The sequence below is a fragment of the Apium graveolens genome, chromosome 7 (assembly GCF_009905375.1).
Source record: "Apium graveolens cultivar Ventura chromosome 7, ASM990537v1, whole genome shotgun sequence".
Taxonomy (NCBI): Eukaryota; Viridiplantae; Streptophyta; class Magnoliopsida; order Apiales; family Apiaceae; genus Apium; species Apium graveolens.
Window position 1 is genome coordinate 211,853,296 of NC_133653.1, and position 10,459 is coordinate 211,863,754.

Consider the following 10,459-nt stretch of genomic DNA (forward strand, 5'->3'; position numbering starts at 1 on the left):
TGAGGATGATGGAAGAGAAATTCCTATGAGGAAGAATTCTGCTAATTTAGAAGTAATTCTAAAAGAAAGATGCTTATGCTATAATGAAGATTCTACACATCAAAGGGTAATCAGACTGGGAGATGGACTTGAAAGAAATCCAATTTCTGCACTCAGAGCTATAGTAAGTCAAAGATCAGTTACTTGAAGTTAAAAGAAATGCAGAGACCAAGCTGGTATCAGACTTTGTAAGGAATCATTATAGATTCAGGCTGATTCAGTGAATTTGGTAAAAGCTGCATGGATTGTAAGTTGTATTTAGTTGTACATATAAACTCTCAATGCATTTGTACTTAAATGTTTTTGACATCATCAAATCTATAAAATTGTATATTTTTATAATTTATAAGTTGGGGGAGATTGTTAGATATATTTGTGATGTCATGTCTAATATGATTTGTTTAGTTTCAGAACTTACTATCAGAACTTAACTGGAAATCAGAACTTACTGAAGGTAGGAAGTTATCAGAACTTAAGCCATCAGGACTTACATCAGAACTTAAGTGCGGATACACTTCAGGGATGAAAAGCGGCTAATTTACAGGAGAGGATCTGGATTAAACAAAAGAAGATATGCTTGGAGAGTTGTATAGCTAAAGGACTACAGTAGATAATCTCTGATTGATGTGTTTTAGGAAATATGACATATCATATCAATTAGGAGATATCTTGTCACTGTGTAGTATATAAACACAGATTACGGTTTACACTATATGTGTTATCATTCACGAGAATATTATTCATTGTAACCCTAACAGCTCTTAGTGATATCATACATCACTGAGAGAGTAGATTAAACCTACTGTAACAGAGTTTGATATATTGAATAAACTTGTTTTCTGTTACATACTTGTGTTTATAATCGAATTGATTGTAGATACTATATTCAACCCCCTTCCATAGTATCATTGAGGCCTAACATAATTTTTCACAATTTTTACTACATTTCGAATTTAGCATTGGACCGCAATTAAATACAATCGGAAAATTATTTTGGGCTAAATAATTGAGGAAATATTATTTTCTAAATTTTCTAAATTCATATATATAATGATTGAAATTATGAAGCCATAAAAATGATTTTAATAATAATATTCATATCTATAAAAATTAAACTTTGATATATTTACTAAATAAAATAATAAATAATTTGATTTAAATATTAAACTGAAACAACAATTAAGAGCATGAATAATTTAACACGTATTGAGGATTTAACACGTAACAAAATGGTTAAATATATTATTTTTAAATATTTTACAATTCACCCGCTACAAGGGCAAACCTGAATAACTCGATCCCCAACTTGTAAAATGAACTAAATTAACCGTTATTGATAAATTGATCGGCTTTCAGATAAATTTTGAAAAAAATAAAAGTAATTAAATACTTTTACAATGACTACATGGATCAATACAACATATCAATTAGTACATTAATCCAGTTAAAGACACAACCTCATCAAGCAGGAATAAAATATCCATAACTTTATTCCTTCTAATTGAAACAATCACATAAAATTAATCAAATAATAATAATAACTTCTGAAAATATGGGATATTACAATACATCCCGAATATTACAGTTTCATCTAGTAGTCCATAGGGTGCAGGTGGTGCAGACTAGGGTGATCCAACCTGATAACCGAGCACAATATCAGGTGTCAGTGGTGCAGGATATAAATGAGGCATTTCCTCAGTAGGTATTGGGCTCTGTACAGAGAGGGAACAGTAACTGTTGGAACCTCATGGACGTCTATATGAATTTCCTGAAGATGGTCTGATACTGGTATAACCGGTGTTATGGAAGGCCCCACTCCATTCGTCCTCATTATCGGCTGTGCCCTCGGTAACTCTCCATCATCTAGAGCCGCCATCGCGGCCATCCTACCTCTGGTAGTCACCCTGACTACGGTCATCAATTCCTCAGTAATCATTTCTTCAGTCTTGTCAGGAACCTCCACAGGATCCTCCTCAGCAATAATCCCTTCTGGCATAAAATCCTCAACCGCTACATTCTCAATATGAATCTCATCCGGTCCCTCGTTCGGTTACTCCATCGGATCCACTATCTGATGTCAAACATGTAATAAAACATCATCATGCTGATGCTCCTGAACCTCAGGGTTCGGTGCCCTGCTACCCTATACGATATCGAACTATGTTACTATCATGGTATTTATAAGGTTTCCCGTAAGGGTTTTAACTATCAGTACTACGTTAGGTAGTCTGACTATGAACTTGGCAAGAGTTCTTATGATCTTCTTAATCTTGAATCAATGATTAACTACTGCATACTGGCCCCATAATACACACACACACCACACGTTATAGTCTCAGAGATGAAACTAAAAATAGTACAAGTCATATCATCCACAAATTATAAGTTATTACACCTCAAAAGAATTCCTGAATAAATTTACATGTTCCTTGCCATTATAACAATTCATAGATATACATAAGTCTGGTACATCAAAAGTTGAACGCCTAGCCTATTGGTAGTTCCTAACTCGGCCACAGCTAGGGGAGAGCCTGGGCCGGTTCAGCTCAGGATTTGGCTAAAACCGGAACCGCAACCATATATATTCGATTTCTAAAATCCAAAACCGTAACCCCTGGTTCAGATTCAGTTTCGGTTTAAAAAACATCGGTACGGTTGTAATCGGTTCGGTTCCGGTTACAAATACAATCTACAAAGTCACCCTTCGGGAAAATATTCATCATCCAATATGTTAATTTTCCCGTGAACAAAGTCAGAAACACAAGGAAAATAAACTCAGAGGTTATAACAGAAAATTGCAAAAACTATTTTCTAAATCATAGAGGGAAAATTGGGGGAAAGTGAAAGTAATCATATTTGAGAGCTATTTTTTGCCCCGACATACACGGAATTAGATAACTAAACTATTCAGCCCTAATTAGATAATTAATCAGCTAAAAACAAGCACAAGAAGCTACTAATAATCAATTGTATAATTACTGGATCTTTCATCTCAATACAAAAAAGTAATTCATATGAAAGATGAACTAAAGATAACATGCTGAACATACCCCACCTCAGAAATCATATCTCCAACAGCTCAATACAATTAAAAACCGTGACTTTCTTATAATTATGATGGTCAATCAAAGATATAAAAGCAAAAAAAATGTGTGTTGACAAAATTTCAAGTATAATTTTAGTAAAATACTTTAGGGAGCTGAAGACACTCTGAAAAAATGAACAGTTGTCCCATTCTTTTATTCGCGAGGTTCAGAGTGTTCAGAATTACTACTTAAACACTAGTTCAAACAGTACTGAACCTAAATTCTAAACTCACCAGGAAAATAACATTAAGCAATGATATTAAATGGGTTCATAAAGGGCAATTACAAGTCTTAACATATTACAAATTGATTTTATAATATTATAATATTATTATAATTTTTAGAAAATTCATAAATAATATATATATTATATATGTAAAATATAACATTTATTTTTTAATATTGGTAACCGGTTCGGTTTTTATCGGTTTGATTAGAAGGTATAACCAGAACTGAACCATTTAAATCGGTTCAATTTTTTAATTTTCGGTTTCGGTTTCGGGTCGGTTTTTTTGGTTCAATTTTCCGCCGTTTTCTTCGATTTCGGTTTTAAATCAATTTTTTTGCTCAGTCCTAGTCACAACGGCATCAACGCCTACAGGAAATGGCAGAATGTTTCCTATCCGTTCGCGAATTGGGAGCTTGGTCCTGTTCATCTTGTCTAGCTGTTGTTGTGTGATGAACGAATAAAGCAAGGGTGAGCAACACAGCCCACCAAAATTATATATAACTGATTAATAATATATGAGCATTCTCATAGTATTTATGAAAATCTTGGTCAAGTGAAAATGAACCAAGTTTGATATCTTTAACGTGATGAAATCGCAAAATATTCAATATATATACTTTCAAAATATATATAGTTTGTTCAATAGTGCAAAGTATCTTTATCGATAACTTTCTGAAAATCTTTTTATGCATAAGATAATCATTTACTAGATATAAGCATTAGGACCTTATGTTGGACCGTCGCTCGGCCTCTTACGCGTTGATTATAACGCCTCGTGTATTTCGCATTATTTAAATGTGTGATTATTAAATTATTAAATAAATAGGATATATGTATGGGTTCTGTCAGCTGTGTGTTGTTTTATTAATTATGTGTGATTTTTGGTGTGCAGGATTTGTTTGCGTGAATAAGTATTGAGCAGTATTGATTTATTTTCACTTTTAAAAGTTGTTCTATTATAGATTTATTTCCATAAATATTTGGACTATCTCTAAAACTTTTTTTGTAATTTTATAATTTTAATAATTATTTTTGGGATTTTATAAAATTTAGAAATCAATATTTCATATATTATTTATCCTTAAATGATTTTCTGATTTCATTTATTTGTAAAATCAATATTTAATTCCAGAATTAATTTGAGTTTGCAGTTAGAAGAAAAGCAACACGTGTCCAATTAATTGGACACGTGGCGTGTACATGGGAAATATAGAAGTTTATTCATTTTCAGTAAAAACCTTAATCTCTTCATCTCATCTCTCTATCTATCAACCTCTTAGTCTCTCTCAACTTCATCTTTCTGAAGTCTCTCTCTCACCCATAATCCTCCCTCATCTCTCACCCTTTCTTCTCTCTATTCCCTCTCCCCGCTCCCCTGTCATCGCTGCGTTTCAGCCGACCTGTTTCCACCACCGCCGCCGTGTTTCTCCGGTGAGTTCCGGTCGGCTGGTGTCTATAGTTATATTGGCTCTGTGATTTGTGCTGTCGTATACCTGTATACATATATGTGTTAGTGTGTGTAATTGTGTGTCTGTATTTTTTGTGGGTTCGTGTGTGTGCGTTGCAACGGTGTGGCCGCGTGGTTTCTGTGCTGTGTTCTTGCTTCTCTGTGATTAATTTTCTGTTGGGCTTGGTTAATTGGTCCTTACTTGTTGGGCCGATTGTTTTTTGGTTCCGGTTCTTTTAATTTTTAAATTATTATGTATATATTAATTTGGGAATTTCTTATATTTTTCTACAGGAATTAATGAGTGAATTTAGTGATATAAAAATATTTCGTGCGGAGAATATTTAGAATAATCGGTGAAATTCGTGAATGGAAACCCGATTCGGGTACCTCCGAATTTTGCTGCCGTTGACGATGAGCCTCGGCGAGTCGACGGTGGAAGGTGATGAATTAATTCTCAGTCCTACGAATAAAAACATAAAATACGAATAATAATAATAATAATTAATTAATTTTTTATCAGTTTTTGGGAATTTTTGGAATTGCGGGTTGTTCTTGATTTGACGTCGAATTGCTTCGACGGGTTAGTCCAATAAATAAAGGAAACACTGCCCGATTTTCGGGAAATCAAATTACGGGAATACGGGAGTGTATCCAGTAATTATCGGGAAGTCGAGCAAATATATATATATATATATATATATATATATATTTAATATATATATATATTTTATACAAAACCTGATTGTATGTTGTGGTGAAACATTTTGCCAAAACCAGTAACCCTATTTCCAAAAATGACGGGTATATGTATTTTCTGAAAACGAATATCAAACCGACTATCGAGAACGTGAACCCTAAATGATACGTGTATTATAATAACGCCTGTGTTACGAGTCGGGTTTTGTTAACGTACGGGTGGATTGTTAGCGAGGATATGTCAAGCATACCTAGTCATCTAATATAGTGTAATTCGACTCCTGTAGGTTCTATTCGGAAAACCGAAAGTTGACATCGGACTAAAGATAACCTAGTGATCAGTCGACAAGCTCTTCAAGGTTCCAAGAGAAAGACCTGAGTGTTGAGGTTGGATACATGATAGTCTGATAGTAAGGCGATAAAGCCGAGCGTCCAAGGTCAATCAGAGATAGTTGTAAGCTCTACAAGGTAAGTACCCCTGACCATACTCTTATGGTTCAGTATATATGAATAAATTATTGTTTTATTTACGAATATGAACATAAACATTTTAAGTTACGTATCCGCTGTATTTGAAAAATGTTGTTTAAAATATGTATTGGGGAAAAGTAACTTTTGAAAGTACCTATCTCTAAAAAGGGGATTAAAAATGGAAAAGATGTTTTCAATAGTATGGTGTGACATAATTGTTTTTAACAAGAGATAGGTAAAAGTGATTCTTGAAACTAGATAAAACAAATCAGATATTGGATAATGTTGCGTAAGTGGCTAATTCGGTTGCGCACCCTATCTTCACCGATTAGCCCAACATAGTTAATCAGAGACCTAACTAATCTCTGCGGATTTGACTAATTTGTGTGAAAGCCCGATCAGCTTTTCTAGACAATTTGTGTAATAGCCCGACCAGCTATCCTATATAACTTGTATGGAGGCTTGATCAGCCGTCCCTAGATAACATCCAATACATATCTGATTATGGGTTGTGGTTCCAGTAAAGAAATAAATGGTTTTGTGGTCCCCGTAACGGGACAGATGGTTTTATGGCTCCTGTCATGGAACAATGGTTTTGGAAATGAAAATAGCATACTAAAATTGGACTATGATATTTATACACAGCACACGACTGATGATATTGTTTTATAGAGCATGCTAGTTGTTAATATCCAGCTTATACATGATTTACTTGTTTTCTAACAAGTTATGAATTCTATTCCTATAACTGTTTTATTTTAAATCATTTTACTTATTATTCATATAGTGGTACTGCTAAGCAATTGATTGCTTACCCTTGCAGAATATTTTGTATATATGTATTGCAGATGCCTAGGAGGCTTTTCTGTTGTAGTCAGGGCAGGGTTCCAGTTCCTTCCGTATCAAGCTCCTATGAGGTAGTTGTGTCAGACCAAAGATGGTCTGTTGAGTTGCTGTATTAAGATTGTATTGTCGGGATTATTTTTAATGGGTTGGTTTGTAATAATTGTAACCTAATTTATAAATAAACTTGGAAAAGATCTTGGTAAAGGGGTCGTGTTTACGTTTTACCATTGAAGTGAATTATATCATATTTGTTGATATTATGTTAGTGACGTCAACTCCTGACCCCGAGGTTGAGGTCGTCACAGTTGGTGTTAGAGCTACATGTTTGAGTCCCTGATTTAGGTTATGATTAGAGTCAAAGGAGTGTCGAAAGGTTTACATAAAGTTGTGAGTCAGCAACTCAATCAGAGGAGCGAGTCTAATAGTTCAGTCGAGGGTTTTGAAGGCGTACCTTGACGTCTATCGAGGATTGGCTGGAACTGCCCTAGCTTTTAGTATGTCTCCCTAGTATATATATCGTTGGTAATTCCAGATAGAGGTTTTAGATATCCCTTTCGAGAAAACGAGTCTGATCGCGAGAATTTAGCATTTGAGCGGATCCTTGATGTGTCAGCTGAAGAGCGACCAATGTTATTCCTAAATATCATATTTTTCTATGACAAGTGATGTTGCTGGATCGAGTGTGCGACCTCGGTGAGTGCAGATGGAATGCTAGTAGTCAGCGGCTTCTATGAGAGCCAGGTCTCATGGTATATGTAGATCGGTACCGTTGTTTATATCTTCAACCCTTTCCCACATTTCTTGAGATGTACTTTGTTCCAGAGTAATTGTTTACTGTTCAATAAGTTGCTTGTTTTCCCGTAAAAAAGTCAAAGCTCGAATTAAGCAACTTAAGGTTTCATTGATCTTATCATAAATCAAATCTCCTATTCCTATTTGTGTATTTTATATCTAAACATTATTTCCTACCTCGGTGATTCTATCAGTTCATTAGGGCAGACAATGCATATGATTTGACTATTTGTCTGTGTGATAAAGGGTCTGGCGGGACGCCACCGAATTATGTGTTGTAATCGTATGGTACTAAGACTGGCCATCTTATGTACTTGTATAGTTGCTCTCAGTCATATTTATGTCTTCTTCACTTTTCCTCCTTGTATCATTAATCCCTTGAGTTTGAAATTCCATTTGATATTCCATGGTAATGAATTTTTCAATAACTTTTGTAACTAGACAGTCCGGGTTATTGAAAGTAAATAAAAGATGACTGTCAGGAGGAATAGAAGTTTTACATCCATTCGCTACTTTAGAAATGAAGATAGCAGAGATGATTCAGGATTCAATAGCGAAGGTTGCAGCTTTAGGAAAGTTAACTCAGCGGAGGAGTGGTTGTTGAATATTGGACAAGTGGGTTTAATAGAGTCCAGAGCTCTCTAAATTTGACTCGGTTTACTAGATGCTTTTTGTAATTGATGACTGACATAACTAACCAGTTGTGCGATATATCGGATTAATGAGTGTTCCACTTAGGTAGTGATGGGATGTTAATCGGTTGTTGTTATATTGAGAAGTTATACTATGTTGTCCAGTATCTTTATATTCCAGTTTTCCTGCACTTTTGTTGATTCTGCTGCTATCATTGTTGCTATTGTTGCTAGTATTTTTAATCTAGATAACTTTTATAAATGGATCCTGATAATAAAGACATGGGTGCTTTGATTGAGCAGCATTTTCCTGACACAGGTGCACCGTTTGAACGGTGATATTTTCAGTTATGTATTCTAGTTATATTTTTGAATAAATTTCCTGCTATATTTCAGGAAAATGCCACCCAAGAAAGCTACCCGGTCTAAAGAAAATAGTAGTAGTTTTGTTGAGGGTCCAGCTATAAATGAAATTCTAGATCTGTTGCGCCAGCAGCAGCAACAACAGTTACAGTTAATCCAACAGATTCAGAAGCAACAACATCAACAAAGAGAGCCAAACCAAACTACTAGTTTTAAATCCTTTCAGTCTGTTAAGCCCCCAGAGTTTAAAGGCAAAGTGGACCCTGTTGCTGCCAAAAATTGGCTTAAGGAAATGGAAAAGGCATTTACCCTCACTCAGGTAAGTGACGATCTTAAAACGGATTATGCGAGTTATTTTCTTAAGGATGAGGCAAATTATTGATGGGAATCCACTCGTGCTTTGGAAAGAGAAGGTCATGTTTCTTGGGCCAGATTTACAGAATTATTCTTGGAGAAATATTTTCCAGATTGTCTACATAATCAGTTGGAAGTTGAGTTTTTAGAATTGAAACAAGGTGAAAGAAGTGTGTTGGAGTATGAGGCCAAGTTTACGGAATTGGCCCAATTAGTTCCTGAGTATGCAAGTACGGAGACCCAGAAGGCGTGGAGGTTCCAACATGGGTTGAAGCCTGGAATTCACGGTGGAGTTATGGCATTGCAACTCAAGACATATTCTTTCGTAGTTCAGGCCGCCCTGGTAATTGAAGGTGATCAGAGGCTGGCTGATAAGGAAAAAGGTGAAAAGAAGAGGAAGTCTAAGGGTGTTATCGACAAAGCAGATCAAGGAAAATCCAGTCGGAAGTTTCAGAAATGGTTGTCTGAGATAGGAATAAAAGATCAAGGAGACAAAGTTTCTCCCAGGCTAGGTCTAGTGCTACTTTAGTTGCTTCCACTCCAGCCCAGTCAGTGGAGTCGGTGATAGATTGTAAGTCATGTGGCCGGAAACACAGTGGTTCGTGCAAAAAGATGTTCAATGCTTTAAATATGGTTATAAGGCTCATTATGCGTCGGAATGCAAGCCAGAAAATCCAAGAGTTATTTGTTACAATTGTGGAAAGGTTGGGCATATTGCGAGGAGCTGTGGAACAACTACTCAAGGTACCATGTCCCAAGGGCCAGTATCCATCACAGCCAGAACCTTCAAAGTGACCAAGAGATATAACGCTTAGGACTCAGACGTAGCTGTAGGTATGCTTTCTCCCAACTCTGTACTTGTTACGGTTTTATTTGAGTCAGGAGCGTCTAAGCCATTAATATCAAAGAAATGTGTGAATAAAATGAATTCAGTACTAGAAGACTCAGCCGAGCCTTTAACCATAAATGTGGTCAATCAAGATGGACTTTCAGTGAGTCACCTCTGTCTTAGCTTTTAATTAGAATCCATGAGTATTCTTTTCAGCTGATCTGACACTTTTTGAGCTAGGAGAGTTCGATGCGATTTTAGGAACGAATGGGTTGTCCTGTCATAAGGCAAAGATTGATTTCCAGAAGAAGCAAATTGTAATACTACGAAAGCCGATATTAAGGTAAGTTTCTAAGAGCAGAATCAAGATAAGAAGTTCTTCCAATCATGCGAGAAAATGAGTTAATAAGCCAAGGATATAAGGTAGATCCACCATATGTAGAGATATGATGAAGAAAGTACTTAAACTGGAAGAAATTCGAGTAGTAAATGAATTCCCGGGATTCTCTCCAGATGAATCACTAAGGTTACCCTAGATTAGGGGATAGAATTCCTCATTAATATAGTAATCTGAACTAAACCAGTGTCAAACTCCATGTTGTATAGCTAGTGGGAATGAAAGAATTAGTTAAGAAATCACAGAAGTTATTGGAAAGGGAGGTGAACATACCA